The 22,963-nt window shown below is 39.3% G+C and overlaps 1 long non-coding RNA gene across 1 annotated transcript in view; it reads left to right on the plus strand.

Moving 5' to 3' along the window:
• Window positions 1–21,615, plus strand: part of LOC148687355 (uncharacterized) — a 209,294-nt gene extending 187,679 nt beyond the window's left edge. The window contains exons 9-11 of the long non-coding RNA XR_015947755.1: window positions 11,192–11,363; window positions 12,707–12,783; window positions 21,304–21,615. This is a non-coding gene — a long non-coding RNA (uncharacterized LOC148687355). The remainder of the gene's footprint in view (window positions 1–11,191; window positions 11,364–12,706; window positions 12,784–21,303) is intronic.
• Window positions 21,616–22,963: the final 1,348 nt, after the last annotated feature.

Consider the following 22,963-nt stretch of genomic DNA (forward strand, 5'->3'; position numbering starts at 1 on the left):
AATAAATTCAGAGGACATGTCATTTGCACCTGTTTACAATGGGGGAAACTGCTTAATGCAAAGAGTAAGGTTATTTATACTTTCCATAACTTAACACTTGTCATTCAAGGACTGAGCCAGAGATCAGCAGTGGTGGAGCGCAGATGGAACCAAGCACTTTGATATATAGTAATTGTTAGGAATTTTTATATGATAGCTTTATAACTATACTTTCCTGGAGTGAGGTAATGATTCTAATACTACAAAATGAATTACTTTTATTTAAACCTAGAATTTGGTTGAAAGCAGTTTCAGTTGGGTTGTGTCGAAAAGTTGCAGTGTCTGCGTAGGAATACTCATAGAAGAACATGAGGTAGTAATTATTGATCATAGAATCAGGAAATGATAGAGTTGGACGGGAGCCCAAGGAACATCTAGTTCAACCCCCTGCAAGGCAAGAATCACAGTTAAAGGATCACTGACAGATGACCATCCGACCTCTATTTAAAAACCTCCAGTGAAGGAGAGCCCACTGCCTTCTGAGCTAACAGTTTCAAGCAGCTCTTATTATCTTACTGCATGATTTCTCATGCAGATATAGCTGTATCTATATTGATCTATATCTACATATGTCTAAATATTGGGGAGAGGGAAGTAAAAGACATTTATTTCTCCAAACATAGATGTGCCACTTTTCTTGCTTTCCTTTGTCAGTTAACTGCTCCACTGTAATACTGTGCCCCCCTATCATGCACACTTATTTGATTTATTAATATAATTTTGATCCTTTATGGTCTTTAGGCACACCATCAACCCAAGACAGCTAACAATAAAACAAACCCTATCGTTAAATACAGAATTCACAGTGGAAAACAATACCAACTCATGGAGTGCCAGGTGTCTGCTAAAATGGGTTGCTGAAAAGTAAAGAAAGCCAACCAGGCTTCTTCCAGAAGAGCAATCCATGATCTAGGTAGGTGGTGGGGAATCTCTGGCTCATATTCCTAATTAGGCCCACCAGGCCAAGCTGCACCCAATTGCTCTGCACTTGATGTCATATATGAGGTCAGGTGTGGGACAGGTAAAGACACAGCTAGGGCAAAAGGGGGTTTAGAGTAGGGATGATGGAGAAAGTCAATTCAGCTTACTTTGAAAGTGAACTTACCTAATTAACCCTTTCCAAAACAATATACAACAGAAAACTTGCCCATTCTTTTAAATCAGCACTTCTCTGAATTTTGCAATGCAGTTCTTCAGATGAATAATGCATACAAAAATGCATATACCAGGGTAAAGTATGCATCTATTAGCAAAAATAACGTTAAAATTCATTATATTAGGGAACATTTCTTCTAAAAAATGTGTATATTAGGTAAAATTGCATATAAAAATGTGTGCATAAGGAGAAATCTACACCAAAGTGATGATAAAGGTTCATTAGGATTCTTAGTTTTTTATTTTAAAAAATGCAGATTGGTGTGAATATGGGGACAACTGAACTTAAGATTTAATAAATGAGCCTATGATGGACATATATTCTTTTGCACATCACAAACATCTGCTGAAAGCTATGTCTGCAGCTATGTACACAGAGGCTTTTATAGGACATCATGACTGGAACCAGGAACCCTGTGTCATTTGGGTTACAGGTTGTGTGGAAGTTTCTGTACATACATCTGTATGCACAAAGGCCAACTCTATACAAATATTATTACTGTATGTGCAGACACCAGATATAAGGCTTATCAGAGCTTTCAGGGGACCCCGATCCATGCTCATATATTGATTCAGTTCAACTCAGGTCAGCTGAATAGAACTAATTATGTGAGGTCTTTTTCCCATTCATTTGAAATAAATTTTGAAGGTAACTTTTAGAAGCTTGCCTGTCTCTAGTGTAAACTAGAGTGCAATTCACCTGTGGTTGATCATGAACTGTGCTGCTTTGAAGAGTATCCCCCCCCCTTTCCTACACAGAAGATGCCCGACCCAGGGGCAAGAAGCTTGCTCCCTGTGTGAAAAATGCAAGCAGCCACAGCCTGAAGCCCAGTCTTGCACCCCTGCACATAAACTGAGCCAAGAGGAAAGAAAGGGAATAATGATCATGCCTAGATTGAAGGGAAGATACAGAAATAGAGAAAGATATCACAAATTAATGAGATAGTATCTGAAAGGGGTAAAGAAACAAGAACAAAATACAAAGAGAGTGTATTTGAGCAATTAAGAGTGGTGACCAAGAGAAGGGAATAAGGCACATAGAGAGAAAATGTGTGCATAGTGTCTCTCCTGTTAAAAGTCTCCTTACACTTGAAGGTCATGGTTACTGCATACTTGATCTTCTATAGATTGACAGCTGTGAAGCCATGCAATGATACGAGGTCTCATTGATGGACACCACACCCATTATTTGCTAGGACATGCGGGGAGTTTCCTAAGGCATCACAAGTAGGGGGGGAAGAGTCTGGAAAAGAGGAGACTGAGAGGATATAAGATAGCCATTTTCAAATAGCTAAAGGGCTTTCACATGCAAGAAGGAACAAGCTTGTTTTCTGCTGCTCTGGAGCGTAGGACCTGAACCAATGGCTTCAAGTTAAAAGAAAGTAAATTCTGAACTTTCTGACAGTAATAGCTGTTGGACAGTGGACGGTCTCCCTTAGGAGGTTGTGGACTCTCCTTCCTTAGAGGATTTTAAGCAGAGGTTAGATGGCTGTCTGTCATGGATGATTTAGTTGAGATTCCTGCATTGTAGGGGGTTGGGCTGGATGACCCTTGGGAAACATTCCAAATTGACAATTCTGTGATTCTAGGAAATCTATTTTGGCATGGTACATAAATTAAATGTGCATCGGAAGGCTCTTCCACTTGAAACAAAACACTCATTTCTAAGGCTGCGGTTTATAAGAATGCACATTCCCTTGGAAAGAAAACAATTTCTTTCTTTCCCTTTTAATTTGTTTGTTTTGTTTTACAAACTAAGCCTTAAATATGTGAACATTTGATGGAAATAAATTAGTGCCATTCTCTTTAACGCAGTGCTTATGTTTTCAATTTGAAGTGAAAAGTTGAAAAACAAGAGAAACAAATTATACTACTGCCTTATATTTGTGGGAAACTCCTGATGCTTAAAAAAACCACAGTATTAAGTGACTTCAATAAATTGTGTTGTTTGAAGAAAGCTCATTAGCACCTTGTGTATTTTAGCACTGCCTGCACCGTAACTTCATTTCCAGAAGAATTTATGATGGTATGAACAAATCTGTTGTATAACTGGAAACTTAAAGTGTCGACTTTGAACTAGAAAAGTCTTACATGGCAATGAAGAGTATAGAGAATATATACCGACATAGGCAGAAAGTTTTTGGGATGGTTTGGAAATTGCATTGCTCGTGTATGGGCACTGGCCTTGGGCATCAGATGCCAACATTCCTTCAGCCTTAGCTTTCATCCCATTTATATCTAGGGATGAGGTAAACTCTGAATCAAGAGAAGTTCACAAGGCAAATTACCCCCATGCCAACTTCAGCCTTTCCCATTAAGTCTCGCCTTGAGATAGACTTCTTTGAATTTGGGTCCTGCTCAAAATGTTTATCCTAGCCTTTGCCCAAACCCTCTCCTGCTAGTCTCTTCCTTGCCAAGCAATAAAATCTTTCATTTACAAAGAAGCAAGCATGCTCCTGATTTGATTCAGGAAGCAATGTAAGGGGGCCAGTGTAAAACACATAACCTCTAATAGGCTAAGACCAATGGGATTCAGTTCACGGAAAAGTACAAATTCCATGATGCCCAGAAGAAATTGCATGCTTGACCATGATCACGGGGATGGGTACAGAACAACCATTACATATCTTTCAGTTCTGCAGTTTTCTGCAAAAAATATGCTGATTTATACTACATGGCCTGAGATAGTTTTGTCACATATGACAACTTCACTACTAAAGAGATTTATGGTTGGCAACTAAAGGCACTGTTTAGAGAAACATGACTCAAATGGCTACTCTACAAAATGAACCTTGCTATCTGCAGAGAAAGCCCTTTCCAAAGGCTTCTGCTCTAAAGGCAGCTTTGGATGAAATCCCACCTGTGAGTTATCAGATTATTGCTGCAAGATAGAAATCCCCATATTTTGTTTTTATGTGCCATGTCTTCAGCTCTCCCTGATGAAAGTCAAAGGAATGGTTTTGATCACAAAGATCTTCCATCACTGCTAGTACTAGAATTATTCTTCTTTATTCAGATGGAGGTTGATGGTCTGAATCCTGTTTTAACCTGTTTGGGAAGTTCAAGGGGTGAAGGTGGGGAAAATAACACCCCTCAGTAAGAAAAAATAATATTTCATGTTAGCTTTCCCAAAGCAGTGATAATGTAGGTAGGGAAATTCTAGGTGAAGGGGTGAAATTCTAGGTGAAGGGGTATGCTGCAGTTGACCAGATTCAATCAATCAATAAACTCTATTTGCATAGCCAACAGCCATAGCAACAGAATACACACAATATACAATTAAAAGCAGCATAGATAAAAGGATCAATCATATAACTATGATTGTCGTTCAAAAAGTGGCCCTTAGTCTCATTGCACCCTTAGTCTCATTGCACTTATTCATGCTTTTTTGTTGTAATTTTACCCTGTGAACCTCCCTGAGACCTGTGGGTATAAGGTGGTATACAAATTAAATAAATAAATAAACGGACAAGAGAATTACAGCTAAGGACAGAGAAAATAAAAGGCTGTCCTATTACCGTTATTATCTGCTTTAGCAATAGGTTGTGCCCGTATGTTGCACAATTTGAAGTGAAGCACAGATACAGGGAAGCAAAAAGAGAAATGGCAAAATTAAGATATTGCTGTATACAGATGATATAATGTGATTTTGGGAAAATCCAAGAATATCTGTGGCCCTGGTATTTCATCTACTAGAATCCCTGGGATGGGACCTAACTGTGTAGATAGACCAAGCAAGTTAAAATTATAGTGGTTTGCAACAATTAGCATAAAATGCTGGTTTGCCAAGACTTTTGTCTTCTTCATCATTTTACTCCTGTTTGTGGACATGAGAGAATTAAAAACCTTGCAGAAGACCTTGGAAAACTTTCTTTGGCAAGATAAGTGCCCCACTATTGACAACAATATCATGCAAACATTGAAGCAGAAGCCTAGCTTTATATTGTGAAACTGCACAGCTAACATGGTTGAAGCTATGGCTATCTCAGAAGGATGAGGAAGGTACTAACTTGAACAGCTATTTATTGACCACCCCCTTTCAAATCTGATGTGGACACCAAAGAGGGAAAAGGGGAGAGGTCTTGAAACAAAACTTAATCCCCCTTCAATTGTTAAAAATTTGGGACAAATATAAAATCAAACTGAGGCCAGAATCACATATGGCATCCCTGATATGGCATCATAGTTTTTTAAAATGAGGATTCAGGTATCAAATCTCCTTAACTGGCAGTGGATTGGGATGCCGGGCGAGACAGGGAACGTAGATAAGAGTCACATACAGATAGTAAGGAGGGATGAAGTCTTCCCATGGTTCAGTGAAGGTCTGCTCCCATAGGGCATTCTGAACACTTATACATCTATCGTTCCTTGGGGCGGGGGAAGCCCCTAAGAAATGCAATGTTGCCACCCAAGCTCCCATCATACACACAGTTTGAGAGCTACTCTGTAAAAGAGATTAAGTTGTCTGGGATAGGAGAAAAAAGAAACTGAATAGTGCTCTTACTTATAAGCCATTCTCATATAACATAATGGGAGGTACTTCTAAGTAGGCATGCAAAGAATTACACTGCTTGAGAGGTCAAATACTAACAGGATGACAAAGAATAATGAAGCAGTAAGGAAAGGATTTCAGGTTGTTGGTTCATTTTTCCATATTTCATTCATAAACAACCATCTTGATCTGTTTTGCATTTCATATATTCCTGTCCTGGGTACTCAAAACAAATATAAACAGTGAATATTATTGCATGATTATTTACCCTTGATTGTGTTTTCTAGTAAGCCTCATCTCACTGAATGACAACACGAAGCAGGAATGCTCAGTGCTGCATTCAATTCTTCTTTTTGTCTCTTACAACTGAAGCTGACAGATTCAATATTCCGCCAAGTGGTTTTTAGCAATGCTTAAAATTTACAGTGGACCTATGGCAATTTGCACAGATGTCTGGGAGATCTACAGTTAAGGAGGCAACATCAATAAAAGACAGCATTATTTGGTTAGCTAGAACAAATATTCATTCCCCCCCCCCCAGGTGAGCTGATTAATAGGTACGGGGATTCCAGAACATTCAGCACATGGAAGATTTAAGACTGAGGCATTGATTCAGTTTCATGATCAAAGCTCTAAAATATGCATACATTTGGCTCCAAAATCCATTTCAGCATCCTTCTCTTGCATCACCATATTTTCTGATGGCATTCCCCAACAGACTATCAACTCTCATCTTTCTTCTCCCCAATATTTCCCTCAAAGAAACTCTATGCTAAACTACTGAGAAATATTTTTACTGAGATCACAACATGCCGGGAGGTTAACACTTACCTCCACTCTAGCAAAAACAATGTGATTGCAAGTGACAGAGTTAGGGTCATATGCAGTTATGTCATGAGACACATCTGTGATTAAAGTAAAGGAACGGACCAGGAACCAAGGGCAGAGTTTTGAAAATGAGGGCAAATAGCATATCAAAGTTTTGCACTGAAGGAGCAAGAAACATTATGTGGGTAAGGAGGCTGGGGGCTTGGGGTAATTTGGGGTTCCCTTGGGGACTGACCTTGGTGCCCAGGTTCACTTACCCATGGCTCACTTAGTAAGGAGGGAGACCTTCTCCCAATCCATGGCTGGGAAGTAAATAATGGGGTGAGGGATGTGCTCATCATATGTAATCATTAATATCCATCTGCCCACTCCTAGTTAATGGTTAATTGGCAGATCCTCTAATTTCTATTATATTTGAAAAAAAAATATTTAATCTTTTAAAACCATTTAATAAGTTGTCTTGAGTCTTCTTTCTGGAGGTGGGAGCAATTGAGAACCATGACAGTTGAACCGACTCTGCTGCCTGCTAGTCTGCCTTTTAATACAATGTATTCCTCAAGTTCCCACCAAGAAACACAATTCAGTTTAATCCACACTTAACATTCCCATACATCGTCTCATTTAAAATGAAATAATATTCTAATAATGATGGTAATATCCTGCCCTTCCTCCTGAAGGAGGCCAGGGCAGCAAAGAAATGCATATTTTAAAGAAGAAGAAGCAAGAAGACCATTAAAACAATCTAAGAACAGAAGCATTAAGAATTGTTACTACGTAGATATAAATTGTCTACAAGGACCCACTATCCTAAAAGCTCATCATATAGCAAACAATTATTTTAGAGCATTCTTAGGACCCCTGGGTTATCCTTCCAGGGACCATAGAATTTCATCCTTAATTTGATATAATGATATTTTTTAATTTGTTGGTTGTTCTCTGTATTTAATCATGAAAAATGTATATTTGTCACTAGTATATTTTACCTAAAAATAGAATGTATACATGACCATATTTTTAAAAGTAAAGTGTGCAGACAAGCTTCATAACAAAATCAGTAATATTATTACAAGTGCTAGTATGCTCCAAATTAAAATAGTTGGGGCTTCTAGATTTCCCCTTTTCATGTGTTTTGGGTTATTTATTTTTTAGCTTTTAGGGTTCAATATCTGTAAGTTTCAGAATCAATTTTCTTAGCGTAGTCTTCTGTAATTGCCTGACATAAAATATGAAATGTATCAAGAGACTGATTCTCATACGTCTTTGCAAATTTGTTTATGGCAACACATGTTTTAGAATTCATTTTAAAAACAAACAAACAAGCAAACTTCTTGCTGTTCTGTTTGTGGTACTACTTAGCTTTAAGTGATCTATATTTAAATCTTACGCTGTCATTCAACTGGAAAACTGAGAATCAAAAATGCTAAGGCCATCATATACATTGATTCGTCTTCCAGTAATTAGTGCATATTTCCCCATGGGTACCTATGCCAATGAATTTTCTGGTACTATTTTTAGTCTTAATATCAAGTTTCACTTAGGAAATGTACTACACACCAGAAAAAGAAATATGCAAACTAAGGTTTTTCATCTTCTTTCTATTAAAATGTGAAATTCTCAAGTACACCAAGGAATATGTCAATTATATAGCTTTGAAAATATTGATTGAAGGTTGTGGTACATTTCCAACACTGAGTATAAGATTCATACAAGATTTCAACAGTCTAGGGGGAAATACTCCCGAACTCTTTTTTGGTATTTTCTGATGAAAGCAGTAGAAAGGGAAATGACAGGAAGACCGAGATCAATCACTGGGAAGATACATTTGAAAACTCTAGTGAGGAATGTAGTTAGCTGATTTGCTTTCCAGTCGGTGCTCCCAACAGTGTAGTCAACGCATCTCATTACATCTCTGCTCCTTACAGCCGCAGAAAAGGGTTCCTAGTGTTTCACAATCCCCAATCATATGATAAAATTAGATCAAACTGTTCACAAGAGTTTTGAACTGTGGAGAAGATTCCCCTTTCGTCCCAAAGGGCTTACGCAGTCTTACAAACATAAAAACAGATGTTAGGCTTGCCTTGATTTGCTTCACAGAACCTAGCATATTTTTCTGAGAAACTTGAAGATGTAAACAAGACTAATGAGAAAGGTTGCTATTAGAAGTTGTCAAAATAACTTTACATATGCATATTCAGTCACAAACCACACACACACACACACACACACACACATGTTCATTAACACTCTAGGAAAGATATTGGGGTTTTTTTCATTGCACTATTGAAACCCTCCCAACAGCAACATAGCTTTATCACAGTTGCCTGAAATGCACTGTTCAAGACAAAAACTTTTGTCCCTATGAAAGAATCACTCAATTAAACATCTTTCTAAAGGAATTGCTTTTCAGATATCCTTTGGGGCTAATCAGACATATGTGGGGCAAGTAGCAAAATTCTGGAAGGCCGGCTTCCAATTCACAATTCACAGATATTCATGAAAATGTAGTGACACTATTGTGCTGGGTGTATGGGACTATCTACAAATTCTGCATAGATCAGATGTGGAGCCTGTCACCATGAGATCACTTCTCCCAACATGTGTTCATTGTACCCCTAGTGAGTGTCCAAAAAGGGCTCTACAGATACTGATGCCACAAAATAGCATGTAGGATACCTGGGAGGCATGCTACATGTAGATGGCTGTCCTTCAGATTATGGGGTGGAGTTGGATGCTCATGATTCATGCATGGTTCTTCAAATGTCAGGCAGAAGACAAAAGATCACTGCAAGTAACTGTAAATAAGTATCTGGGGAATAGGTCAGTTGGTCTCAGCAGCGCTATGAATGCATTTCCATAGAGTGTGTCTGAGGAGCATGTAATGGGTATTAATAACAAGGGATGAAAATTGCCATTATGATCTACTCGTCATTGTTTAGTAGAGTCACTGTTGTGTGTCCAAATTTCTATGCTGCCCTTCATTCGAAGATCACAGGGCGGTATGCAAAATAATAGCACAGAAATACATAACATAGTAACAAATGGGAAAAATAATACTGCCCCATAGTTTAAAAGGTCCTAGATTGTTTAATTAGTCAAAGGTCTGGAAGAAGGGGGGATTTTTTTTGCCTTGTACCTAAAGATAATGCAAAGGCGCCAGACCAGCCTCCCTGGGGAGAGCATTTCACAAGTGGGAAGCCACCGCAGAGAAGGCCTGATTGTGGGAATAAGTGCAGCTGCTACATCGGCTGTTACACCTGATCTCATGTTGCCAGCCCCTGGACCTCTCATGAAGGCGGCACAAGAAGAGGGGTCTCAGATGATGATTGCAGGGTTCAGGTTGGTTCATATGGGGTTATACTGAATACTGACTGGTAGCTGTTCTCCTGGGTTTCAGACTGGGGGCATTCCCAGTCTTACCTAGAGACACCGAGACTTTCTGAATGCATGCCTGATGCTCTACAACTGAGCTGCAGCCTCCTCTTCTGAACAATGCCAACTGAATTGAAGCAGGACTGAAAAAAGGGTGCTCTACTTCCTCAGTATTTGTGCCAAGGCTTGCCATGTGGTGAAGTTCATTTTCTCTATATATCACAAAGCAAATCATATGAGCTCCAAACACAGTCCTGTCAAATTGGTCATTTTTATCCAGAATGTGTAGCACATTTTAGGAACAGTCAAACACAGAAGAGCGTCTAGGATAAGACACATACCATGCAAGTTGATAACAGCAGGTGGTGTGGAAGTAAATGACCGTGCATTAGCACAAACATCTCATACTGACAGAAATCTTTCCAATTATTCTATTTCCAACTTAAGGGGGGAGGAGGGAATTGTTGCCTCCTTTAGCTACATTAAATTATCCACAGGGTTTCTAAAACAAACTTTTAAATTCAAAGTGAAACTTTTTATTTAAAAGTTTTGATTTCCCGAACTCAGTTGAATGATGATGCAATGCAGTCTTTTCAAAACCATATCTTGCTTGCCAAATGAGTGGATATCTCTTCAGTCACTCTCATTCAGATTTGCACCTTTTGCTTCAATGGCACTTGAAGAATTGTGTGGTGATTGGTGAGTCAGGTTATGTGGTCAACCTGTGCCCTTTTGGCCATGCCAGTTCACCCTCACATGACAGAATGGTCCCCCAGTAATGTTGCTGGTGGAACTCTATAGTAGGAAATTAGATCGTCGGGGAAATAGACAAAATGAAACCATATAGCTGCCAGATGTGAGGGAAATAGCTAGATTTTAGATTTTAAAACTGACTTTCCTATATTAATTCTGAATCACTGAGGGAAGGATTAAAAAAAATTAGGAGGAAAATTAAGTCAGGCTAGAGTAGTAGAGACGAGTAAAGGCTTAAATCCAGAGAAATGCTTTTCAAGATGGATTTCTTTTCTTCAGTCAGAATGGAAAACTGCTTCTGTTATTAAATCAGTACTGTATATATGTGCAACAAATTGGAAATAGAATAGATGATTTCCAAGGTTAGCCATATTCAGAGAACACCCAAAGAAATCAATGGGCTTATCACAAAATGGATATAATCAAATTAATATTTGCATTTAAGCAGATTGCCACCTTAGTCATTTCAGTGTTTCAGCCTTCAAAACAACTTATCTTGCACTGTATCTAACTTGGTATTTTGAACAAGCCAATCTGTCGCTCTTGCCACAACAGATGATACAGCCCACCAGATAACCCAGTCCTAAGGATCAGTATAAGCTGGAATGGCTCAAATAATGACTTGCACCACTGCAGCTCAACTGCAGCCTTAATCCCAAGGAAAAGGGAGAATCCTCCTGTCCAGTAATTCATGAACAGTACATGAACAGTGCTTCTAGAAGCCGAGGTAATAGTATTTCCAACATCCCTTCCTATTTTCTTCATTTTGTTGGTGCTAATAATCCCTATGTTTACATTCTTTTGTTGTTCCTAATATGGCCCACTTTCCATTATGACTCTAGGGATGTCTCTCTGGGGACTCAGCTACATTGACAAAGAAAAAGTTGTATATGCATTATAACACTGTGACACCAGATGGCGCTGTGGAGTTCTGTTTTTGCCAACCCGATTTCTCATACAAAGTTTACAATGTGTTTAAATGAAATACTTCTTTGATGTGTCTAGCTCCAGCCTAAGATGGATAAGCTTCCCTCAGTTTCTTATTTTTCCAATCTTAATTTTTCAGTACAATAAAAAACTGTTTATTAAAATTCAACAGTATTTTAGCATACATATCTCAAAATATATGCTGTATTGTATGCTATTCGTCCTAATATGCACATTTTTACAGAGGATATTTCCCTAATATAAAGATTTTTTCTTTGTTTTGCCCCCACTAATAAATGCCTATTCATGCATACTTTACCCTACCTAGTCTAGGTGATTCCAGGCACAGTCATCTTAAATGCTCCAGTGGCGTACCAGAGGAAAGACTTGCTCACTCTGGTCCATTGTAAGTGCCCTGTGCCCAACAAAAGCAATGATTGGCTATTTATGGGCAACCCCACCGACTCTCACAATTGGCTGAGAATCCCACCAATTTCCAATGGCTGTGAGCAGAAAGATTTTCCATGTCTCGGGGAGCTGCACCAGGATTAGGCCAGTTAAGCATCTAGACTAGCATTGTGTTCTTGCAATCAGACATTGATGGGAAGCCTGCAAGCAAGACAGTGCAAGAGCATGCTCCCTTCCTATGGTTTCTAGTTACTCAGAAGCATGCTGTCTCTGACAATGTTGGAAAAAACAGCCATTGTGACTACTAGCCATTGATCATGGGCCTAGGAGCAAACAAAGGTCCCCTTCTTTCATGCTCAAAGTGGTGCTGGACTTTTTCGTAAACAGAAGCCTCCCACGCAACTTTTATCGTGGGCCTGTCGAAAGCATTTTATATTGTGGTACAGGAGTTTGTTATTCAAAGCTGAAAAGTCTACAGATTTCTACTGAGTACAAAAATGTCCTTGAGCACACTCATAAAATAGCTCTTTGGATTCTGGCCATTTACCCCAAACTCAGAGTTATCCAATAAAATAGATTTTCAGTAGTTTCAGAAGAATTGCAAGAAAGTGCTTCATAAAAACTGATAACTTATGTAATTAATCATTTCAAGGTATTTTATGACTGCGAAAGAACATAATTGGCCACCACTTTATGATCTGTTCTTTGTTGTAAAATTGTTGCTTTTCATTTCAGAAGCTGTTCTGACCAGGAGGTTCAAAAAGTCAAAGCTCAGGAGTCAAAAAGTAAAGCTCAGGAATTTGATTGCTAAGGTGAAAATAAAACGTGAAGAATAAAAGAAACCAAATAAATTAAGGAAAATAAAAACTCAAATAGAAGCAAGGAAGTCTAATTTAACCTCAGAGGCCAAGAGGTTGAGAGTGGGAGTGGAAATAATGTATATAATAAGCAAAGCTGTCAAAAAGAGGTTGGAATGCTGTCAGAAGAAGAGGAGGAGGAGGAGGAGGAGGAGGAGGAGGAGGAGGAGGAGGAGGAGGAGGAGGAGGAGGAGTCACGAAATCAGAAGGGGCTAGAGGACTGCAGCTAATCCAGACCCCAGCAATACTTGAAGCTGGACACTGAGAGGGCTGCTTTACATTGAAACTGTTTCCCTGTGGCGTATTGGCTTGAATGGTGACATCATCTAGACTAGTCCCATCTGGATACATTTTCCTATGTTATTTTCATTTGTTTTTACATCATACTGTTTAAAAATAAGTCCTCCCCCCTCCCCCAAAAAAGAGAGAGAACAACTTTACAACAAGTGTTTAAATTGTTGCCTTAAAAAACATGTGGGATAAGCTAAAATTGGTTTGGCTTTTAACTTTGTCTGAGGGCTTGCTATTCGTACTATGCCCCATTGCCTTACTGCAGTAGTCAGTACATAGATGAATGGGCAGTTTTGTAGAGGCAGCCAGGAAATCAAGTTATGCACTTACTAGTAGTAAAAAGAGGGGGGGGGGGTTCTATGATTAGCATGCCTCCAGTCCTTCTCATAGTGCATGCTATAGCTAGGATGGGCTAGGGTGGCCCAACTTTGTAGAGGATCCTGGCCCGTCCAACTCCCAAGACACTGTGATCTACTCCCAGTATTAAAAAAAACTGGTAGTGATCTGCCCATTGTCATCGGAGGGAGTAGGAGCGTGTGTGGGGTGAGTGGATTGCCCAGAGTTGTTGAGCTTTTTAGGGGGAGGATTGCACAGAGTTTTTTTTTTAGCTTCCCCCCCAACTTTTTCTACATGAAACAAAATAAAAAAAAATCCTTCCAGTAGCAGCTTAGAGACCAAGTAAGTTTGTCATTGGTATGAGCTTTCATGTGCATGCACACTTCTTCAGATACACTGAAACAGAAGTCACCAGACTTCTGGTGAGAGGGTGGGGAGGGGTATTACTCAGAAGGGTGGTCGGAATGGGTGATTGGCTGATAGGCGTGGTAAACCTGTGGACGACTGTTAATGACTGCAATTGGTCTTGCAGGAAAAAGCAAGGGGTGAGATGGCTAAAGAAAGCTTTGTCATGTATAATAAGAATCCAATGTCTCTATTCAGACCAGGTCTCTCCATGGTTTTGAGTTTGGTAATAAGTTGCAATTCAGCAACTCTTTCCAGTCTATTTCTGAAATTCTTTTGTAATAAGTCAGCTACTTTGAGATCTTGCATAGAATGTCCTGGGAGACTGAAGTGTTCTCCTACTGGTTTCTCTGTCACATTTTTGTACACAATAAGGATCCCGCGATCTACCAGGATCAGCTAGGGATCTACCGGTAGATCACGATCTACTGGTTGGACATCCCTGGATGAATCCTCAGTTTGAAAGTCTGTCTACTATAGGTCTGGTTTAAAGGTCAATAAATGTTAAGAAGCGATAGGAATTACCGTGAAATCTCTTACAGTTCACACACAAATACACACAACACCTTTACAGCAGACACACAGGTCACCTGGTCATAGTCTTGTCCACTATGCTAAGATGTATTGCATCTCTATATCAAGATGTATTGCATTCCCATATCAATTATAGTGCATCCATGTATATAAATCAGCTGCATAACACCTGCATTCTTCTTTGTTGATGCGTTTCATGATGTACAAATCACCACCATAGCTAAAGTGGCTATTAAATTAGATCGCTTTAAAAGAGAAGGAAAGTCTGTAAATAATAATAATAATAACAACAACAAAAACAACAACGTCTCCACCCACCATGATAGAGAAAATGGGTCCTCAAAAGAAGTACATTTCTGATTACTGTACTTGGCACTGGGGACAAACAGCAATGGAACACTGTCATCACCATGTCTTGCTTATATACTTCCTCAAAGATGTATCTGGCTGGCTAGCACACTAGACAGTTTGCTAAACTAACTCAATCTTTAGTCTGGGCCAGGAAAAAACAAGCCTTATCTGGAAATGTGTGCTGAACAGCATACAGTAATGTGAAATCTGTATTTGTCACCCCCACTCCCACAACACTCTTCCATAAGAATTGGCTGAAAAGGATAATCTGAATATGCAAACATATTATCACAAAAAGATGGCTTTGCTATAGCAGGACACATGAATTTAAATGCTCTATTATCGGTCTGCATAAAATGGGTAACTTGTATATTGTGCAAAGCCTGCTTTTTAATACTAATTGTTTACCTTCAGTTTGGTGCTTTTGTTTAGTTTAGAACTTATTCAAATAACAGGAAATAACTTTTCCTCTTTTAACAGTTCACTACAACATATTAATATCTTGGGAATAAAGAATGATTGAAAGCTTCATCCTTCCATTCTCCATATGAACAGTTTTCTTTATGGGCCTGTTAAATAATTTAAATGATATCAGAGCATTAAATTGGATTTTGGATGTGCTAATTTCCTTTAGGCAAACTCAAAAGCAATGATTATTGCAGCATGCATTTTACATGGCCTGATGCCAAGTTCTATGTCAACAATACAAAATGCAAATCTAAAATATTTAAAATACAATTTACTTAATTTTGAAAGTCTAAAACAAGCTGATTCAAGTTGCAGAGGCAAACAGTTTCCTTTTTTTAATTTTCTTCTCAGAAAATGGAAGTTTTTGAAACTCAGCCTGTCTCCATATGGATTCAGACAAAATGAAATTAAAGTCAGCCATGAAACATTTATGAAGAGAACAAATTAAAAATCCTGTAGTAATAACTCTGGAGCTATCACTAGTATTTTAAGTCATTTTCACTGTCAAAAAGGCATCTTTCTTTGTCAGCTGGAAGAAGCCTTTTAAAAATTCAGAGCACAACAAAACTTTTCTTTATCTGCTCAGATGAAAAGCAAATTAATTTATGCTGAGCAGCCAGCTGTAATAACGCTATAGTTTGCTCACATACATTATTTAAAGAAGATTTAAAATCTGTTTACCATTGTTGTCATTTTTTAAAAGGTAGGTTTTTGCAGGTTTTATTATTAGCTTGGCAGTTCTGCTCTGCCACATATTATGGTGACTTCTACTTATTTTGCAGGGTCTACAGTAATTGTTTCCAGTTATGGTTCTGGGCTTCTAAATTGCTGCAAAGCACTCTGAAGTATTATCTTTCTTTGTCATACGTGGCTGCATCTTCTTTTTTCTTGCATAACTTGACTGCTTTTTCTCATCTACAAAGGAGTCAGAGCAAAGAAGAGGTGGCCATTTTACACCAAGCTCCTCAGCTGTTCAGAACTGTCCCAGGAAGCCCTAGGAACAGAGGAAGGTGCCCCATTACAATTCAGATTATCAGCCCATCTTTGTTCAGTACTGCCAACATTGACTGGAAGCAACTGTCTGAGCAACCTTTGCACTCTGGCCCTGCAAAACAACAACAACAGAGTTTTCTACACTCCCACACCTTGATCCTTCATCTGGGCAAGCAAGAGGCACTAGCAGAGTTCTGTCATGGCTTTTGCCCCCCGCGACCCGGGGCATGCCTGCTTGGTTGGCAGCAGAGCAGATAGCTCCAAAACGACACGTGGCTCCAAAAAGATTCAGACTCTGTAAACTTCATTAGTAAAAGTTTTACTAAGGCGAAAATAAGTTTGGTGGAACAATTCCAGATGCTTGGAATGAAAAACTCTTAAAACTCCAGAATATAATAGTCAAATGAAACTTAAGTGTACTATGTACATGGACCAAGTAAAAACAGTACAAAGAAAGGAGAGAGAGAAAAGAGAGAATAACATGAGACCCCTCCAGCCTGTAATTATAGACAGTCCGAAGGCAGTTTGTCCTTGAGAAATAGATAATGCACTGAGCTCATCCCAGCTGCGTTTCTGTTCCCTTGAGAACTTTCCAGACACAGAGAACACACTAGAAAACGCCTGTTAGATTCTATAAGCTAGTCATGGTGTCTGCACCTTCCGTACCTTAGAAACACCATCATACCTGACAAGTTCAAGGGCGCAATTCAGGTCAGCAAAAGCAATCAAAGCTTATGTAGAGCTGGGCTTGTATAGTTTAGGAAAAGGGGGTGAGGCCTGGGGAAGAGGTCACAGAGAGTCCTGTGGACCTGACAAACAGGCCTGGATACTTGGCATTTCCAAACCCTGGCCTAGTGGCTCTCAAGGTCAACAAGGGCAGTCAACTACAGCAATGTAGCCATCTGTGTTCCAACCACTCACTGGCAACCTCCCGCCAATATCTTCTCCCTCCCTCTTATAACCTCCACTTCCCACAGTTGTGACCTTTCACAGAAACATGGAAGCTGCACCTCAACCTCTTTCTAGCCTCCTCCAGTCCTATAGTCTCTTTGTTTATGGGCTGGGAAGGAGTCAGGATGCTGCCAAGATGGGACGAGCAACATGCTATCAATGCAAGATAAAATGCTAGCGCTATGATAAAATTCATGAATGGTTTTTGAACATTCTCATAGTTAATCCAGAATTTGGTAGAACAGAACTGAGGGAAGAATAACTTCATGGAATGATGAATGAAAGGAATGTGGGAAACCTGCTCATCCCTAAATACATATCATTGATATCAAATCTTTTGTGCGAATGGAAATGTACAAATATTTTAAATACATTTCAATGTGAAAAAAGCCAGGCATATTCAGCATCGATTTGCATAGCTTTGAAAATATTTTTTGCATGCTCTAGTAGCATGTAAAGTGGACTAAATTCTTTTGCTTAATGAACGGTGTTGTTTTGTTATGGGTTAAAAACTTCTTGCCAAAACACTTTTATTCATTTTTCAACTCATTTGTGGATACTAACATTAATCCCTTTGCATTTAAATCAATACAGAATACCTGTATATTTCAACATGAGTGAATAGTGAATAATATTGTGTTTCGATTATATTTTCACAAAGCCCGCCTTATTCCTTCCAGCAGATATTGATGAAATATTATTATTTCACAGATTGCAGTCATTAAAGTTTATTTAAAATAAATCATGCACACTGTGTGAAGGAATCAGCATGATCTCAAGTGTAGTAAGGATTCATAGTTTATGCAGGAGCATAAATTCTTGATTGTTCTTTGCACGCAGAGAAATACGACCTCACCTTGCAGTATGTATAAAATACCATGATGACTAATTCACTATTTGCCATTTATTCTGCTCTTGCCTATATTCCTTGGTCTGCCAAGGGACCAAAGAATATAATTTGGCATCAGGCAAATGGTGGGAGATACTTCACACAGCAGTTCCATTTAAGCTAATGGGACACCTATTGAGTCATGATATTGCACAACTACACAGCCTATTCTGAATGGCAACCATACTTCTCTTATTACAGTTAGAATATATCTAAGAATAGTTCCAAAGTAACTTCAAACTAGCAACAAAAAAGCTCAAATGATAGCAAAGAATAGTAGCAAATGTAGCTATCTTGTACCCCTTGTCTCTGGATGGTGTTGAACAAGGGAATTCGTTATTAGGAGTTGGATGGGTTTTCAGAGCCTGTCCAAATGACATGAGTTTGACAGAGAACTAAATGTTTAAAAAGGAAACTATGTAATGAAGACTTAAAGAAGAAGCAATAATGAAGCTATCCCCTCTAAGGAAACCAACCAAGCTTTTGAATAGGAGTGCAGTTCTATCAGAAGTATCACACCATTCTGTTTTATCAGGTAGATGCTTCAGTTGTCACTTAACTGATGGCAGACACATGTTCAGAGAACTTGTTGAATTTTATGTAGCTGTTAAACTTCAAATGGAAAAAAACAGTGCTATTGCTTCCCACTTGCACCGCACTAGAAATCATTATTCCTATTATAATTCATGTTAAGATTATTCAGCACAGCATAGACTGGAGAGTCCATTTATAAATTGCTTAAATCGTTTGGCTTGCAGAAACACACATGCCTTGTACTTTTATTTCCCCACAGTTAAAACAATGTTTCAAGTAGGGCTCTTTAAGATCTCACCCTTGGAGGGTTCTGTACATTTCAGAGGTTGCCTGATACTCACAAATCTCATTGTGGGGAAGATTAGGGAGTCCCACTTCAAAGATTACCTAAATTGCAGTGATCACAATTAAGGTAACAGGAGAACGGATTCATACTTTGTTTTGTAGAACAAAGAGGGAGAGGGAGAGAAAGGAATACCTCTGGTGAAGCTAGTAAGTTCTTAATAAGTGGCTTGAATTGCATGCACTGTTTTGCATTTCATGCATTGCCTAGAATTCAGAGTACAGTTCATGGAAAGGCTATAGGGAGGGAGAAAGATCAGTGAAATTAATATATGACTGTGTAAAGATTAGCCTATACAGGTTTTTTAAAAAAGGGTGTGGTGGTGAAGAGAGTGAACTCAGTACATGAAATGGCTTCATTTAGTTCAGATAGCAATTGGGCTGTGTCTGTATACTCAATTTAATCAATTTAATTGTGTATAAAATGGGAATACTTTGTCAGAGCTATCTGGTGTCCACTGGGAAGCAGGAAGCTGGTTCCTCTTAGATCTTCTAGTTGGGCTGGTGGAACAAAAGCTGAGCTGCTCTGGGGGCTTTTGGATGCACAACACCCCTGTGTGAGAGAGGGAGGACCCCAGTCAGTGCATGGCAACCTCGGCATTAGGAAGCCAGGTAAGCCGTGTCGCTTGACACTGCCCCACCAACTACTGCTGGAGGACAGCAAAGTAATGCAGATGAACAGCAGGGCTGGTTACTACAGGTTCTTGGTAATGTGGGCCTTAGCAGGTCCTCAATGGCAACTGCCTATGCTGGCTCTGCAAACAAGTACAGTTATTTAATAAGCAAGGTTGAAGCAGCTGTTGGAAGCTGTTGCCTGCCTGGCCTGGGATTTAGTTCCTCCAAACATTATCACATGTAGTGTGGAGAAGAGAAGGTATGTTTCTGCTAACCACAGGGGACCTGAGCGTAGTCTAGAAGTCTGTAATGGAACTTAGTGGAGTATGTTTGCACCTGAAAAAATGTCTCCAGAGTGGCTAAAAGATTGGCTGGTGCACTGGTGACTGCTTGTCAAACTTGTTGCAGTTTGGGCAATGTTAAGTGATACCAATGTGATGTAGCATCAGATCTGTCACAAACAGGAAGATAAAAAAGGTGCTGGGGAAACTCATTACAGTCTTGCCAGCTGCAACCAGTAGCCAGCAACAGATTAAGCTGCCGAGTAGAGAAATGAAACCAAACATTTTTCATAAAAGTTATGTGGCCAAATGAATAAATATGGATGTTTTCCTTGAAAAGAAAATGATGGTTGAGAATGAAGACCTTTTCTTTCCATTGAAAGCTTTCATGGCAGAAGTATGCTGGAGAGGGATTAGACACTTCTGCCAAGCATCTTTCTGACATTATTTCCTCAAATTTCATAATGCGTGCTTGTTTACCGACATTGTATTATTTGCGATTCCAACATGTTCTGGCAATCTAGAATGACATAAAACAAACTGCCAGCAGATCTCTATCAAGTTAAAAATCTGGAAGGAAGCTTAGCATAGTGTGACTTAATCTGTCATTATACTGTGGTGTTTACATTAGCATTCCTAATAGCCAGCTATAACAAAAACAGATGCATAGTATTAGCTTTCTGATAAACTAGGACTATTCACATTCTTGACCATTGTTTTACACATATCAAATGGGTAAATGAAGTGAGATGGGTTGTCCTCCTCACACAAAATGGATTCACACTGCGAAGAGAGGGAGACACCGTGGCTGCCAACTCCACTTTCACTGAAGGGTGTTTATTCACAGCTGCTGCATCTCCCTCTTTCATGATGGAGAGATGCAGCCTCAAGAGAGGCAGCACTGATTTGGGTGCCTTTTCAGTCAGCCACCTCTGTTGAGGCTGAGGCTTCCTCTTCCCAGGGCGTAATGGTGGCACATGGTGGGCAGAGCTGATCTGCCCCTCCTGCCAACTGTCCAGAGCCCAGTGCCTTAGGCATGGGAGGAAGGCCCTCCCTGGACACCTTACTCAAGGATCTCTTAAAACCTGGAGGTGCCACTGAAGTGAGTGCATTTCATCAACGGTATTCACCGCATGAAACTGACATGGTAAAAGAAGCTCACATTTAACTTGCCAGGTCAGGGTATAACAGCCATTCACTAAGCTCCATTTTATATATTCATCCAGGGGCATCAATGAAATAGCCTGGAGGAAGGGCAGTATTATCCTTTCACAGGAACATAATGAAGTTTTTAAAGTGAAGCTACCTATAGACTCCAATCTTATGACAATGGGTATACTAGGAAACATGGCCATAGAGAAAGGTGACCAGCACACCTTCAAAGCAATGATACTAGCAGGAAAGGCAACAATAGCTTTAGGTTGGAAAGATAGAGAAAAATGGACAGTCAAGGTCTGGACTAATTATTTGTTTGAATTTATTCAGTCAGACATTGTGGCAGTAACGTCACAGGAAATAACATGGAAGGCCAAGTCTACTATGATAAGGACCAGATGGAACCCCTATCTTCAATGGATAACAACTACTGGGCCAGAAGACATTCAGTGGAAATTAAAGACATTGTGCCCGTGGCTGAGGACAACTGTTTGAACCCTTCCAATGGATTATGGGTGGGGGAGGGGGTGGGAAGGGAAAGGAAAAATAGTACGGGAAATTAAAAATTGGAAGGAGAGAATATAATGTATGTAAAAATTCTCGTACTTCAATAAAAATCTTTTTTTTTTTAAAAAAAAAAAAGGAACACAGGAAACTGCTTTATGATGAGTCAGGCCACTGGTCGATCTAGCTCAGTATTGCCTACACTGATTGGCAGTGGCTCTTCAGATTTTCAGAGACAGATCTCACCCAGCCTTATCTAGAACTATTGGAAATTGAACCTGGGACCTTCAGCATGCAAGGCACTCTACCACTGAACTGTGGCCCTTCGCCTCTCCATGAAATTCCAACCCACACAAGGACTCTCACATTAGTTGCTGCTCCATGAGACTTTGCCTCAAAAGGGATAGAACAAAATATATGAACCAGGCCACTGTGCAATCATGTGGTGGACTCCATACTACAGGACATAAACTGTGTGGTAGACAGGAGGATCTCATTACATTTCTCCACCAGACTATTTCAATGTCATCTCCTGCTGAATGTATGAATCAAGGTTAGGCTGCAAACCTTAGCACACTTACAAGGCAGTAAATCCCATGGAACTAAAGGTACTTTAGAGCAAATATTTGTAAGATCATGCTATACGGCTCGCTGAGGCACAGCAATGACATGGTCACTGCTCTGTTTGCCCAAACCCTTCCAACCTTTGCTTAATGGGTAAATAAGTTCTCAGCTGGCCCTTATTGAACTTTTTTTTTTAAAAAAAACAACAACAACAAACTAATACTAAAACATTTGCGTTTGTCAATGGCTGTTACATAGCTGCCAAGTTTTCCCTTTTCTCGCGAGGAAGCCTATTCAGCATAATGGAAAATCCCTTTTAAAAAGGGATAACTTGGCAGCTATGGGCTGTTAGGTCTGGAAGGTACAGAAGAAATTCCACAAAGGGAGTTCTGCATGCAGAGCTAAAAATTAGCTCCACGACTCTTAAAACGGTGGACAAATGAAAATTTGCCACTGACAAAATGTCTTCAAATATTTATGCAAAACACTACAAAGAAAACAGCTATAAGAAGCCAACAGATTTTGAAGAACTAATATTATTTTGTTATATGAAAGAGAGTTTTAATTTAATAAAAGCCAATTTTTCCTAACATCATTATGCACAAGCAGAAAATGCTAACAACATGGCCATTTAAAAATAATAAACTGAGCATCCTGCTGGGGAAATGATGTGTGAATTTTAAATGATATTTTAAAAATAAAAAGTGCTTTGTTTTCTTAGCTTGGTACAGCTAATTAATTTACAACATGCAAAATGGGATCTTCTATATTTGACAAGCTAGTGTTCTTATACCGAATAAAGATTTTCCCTGCTTCTATCAACCATGGCAAAAAGCAATTGGAGTCATGCTATGTCACGTTAAGGGAAAGAGAGACTATGGAAAATGTTTCCCCTTTTTGCCAGAGGGGAAAATTTGTCACA

This window comes from Zootoca vivipara, chromosome Z1, assembly GCF_965207765.1.
Source record: "Zootoca vivipara chromosome Z1, rZooViv2.hap1.1, whole genome shotgun sequence".
Taxonomy (NCBI): domain Eukaryota; kingdom Metazoa; phylum Chordata; class Lepidosauria; order Squamata; family Lacertidae; genus Zootoca; species Zootoca vivipara.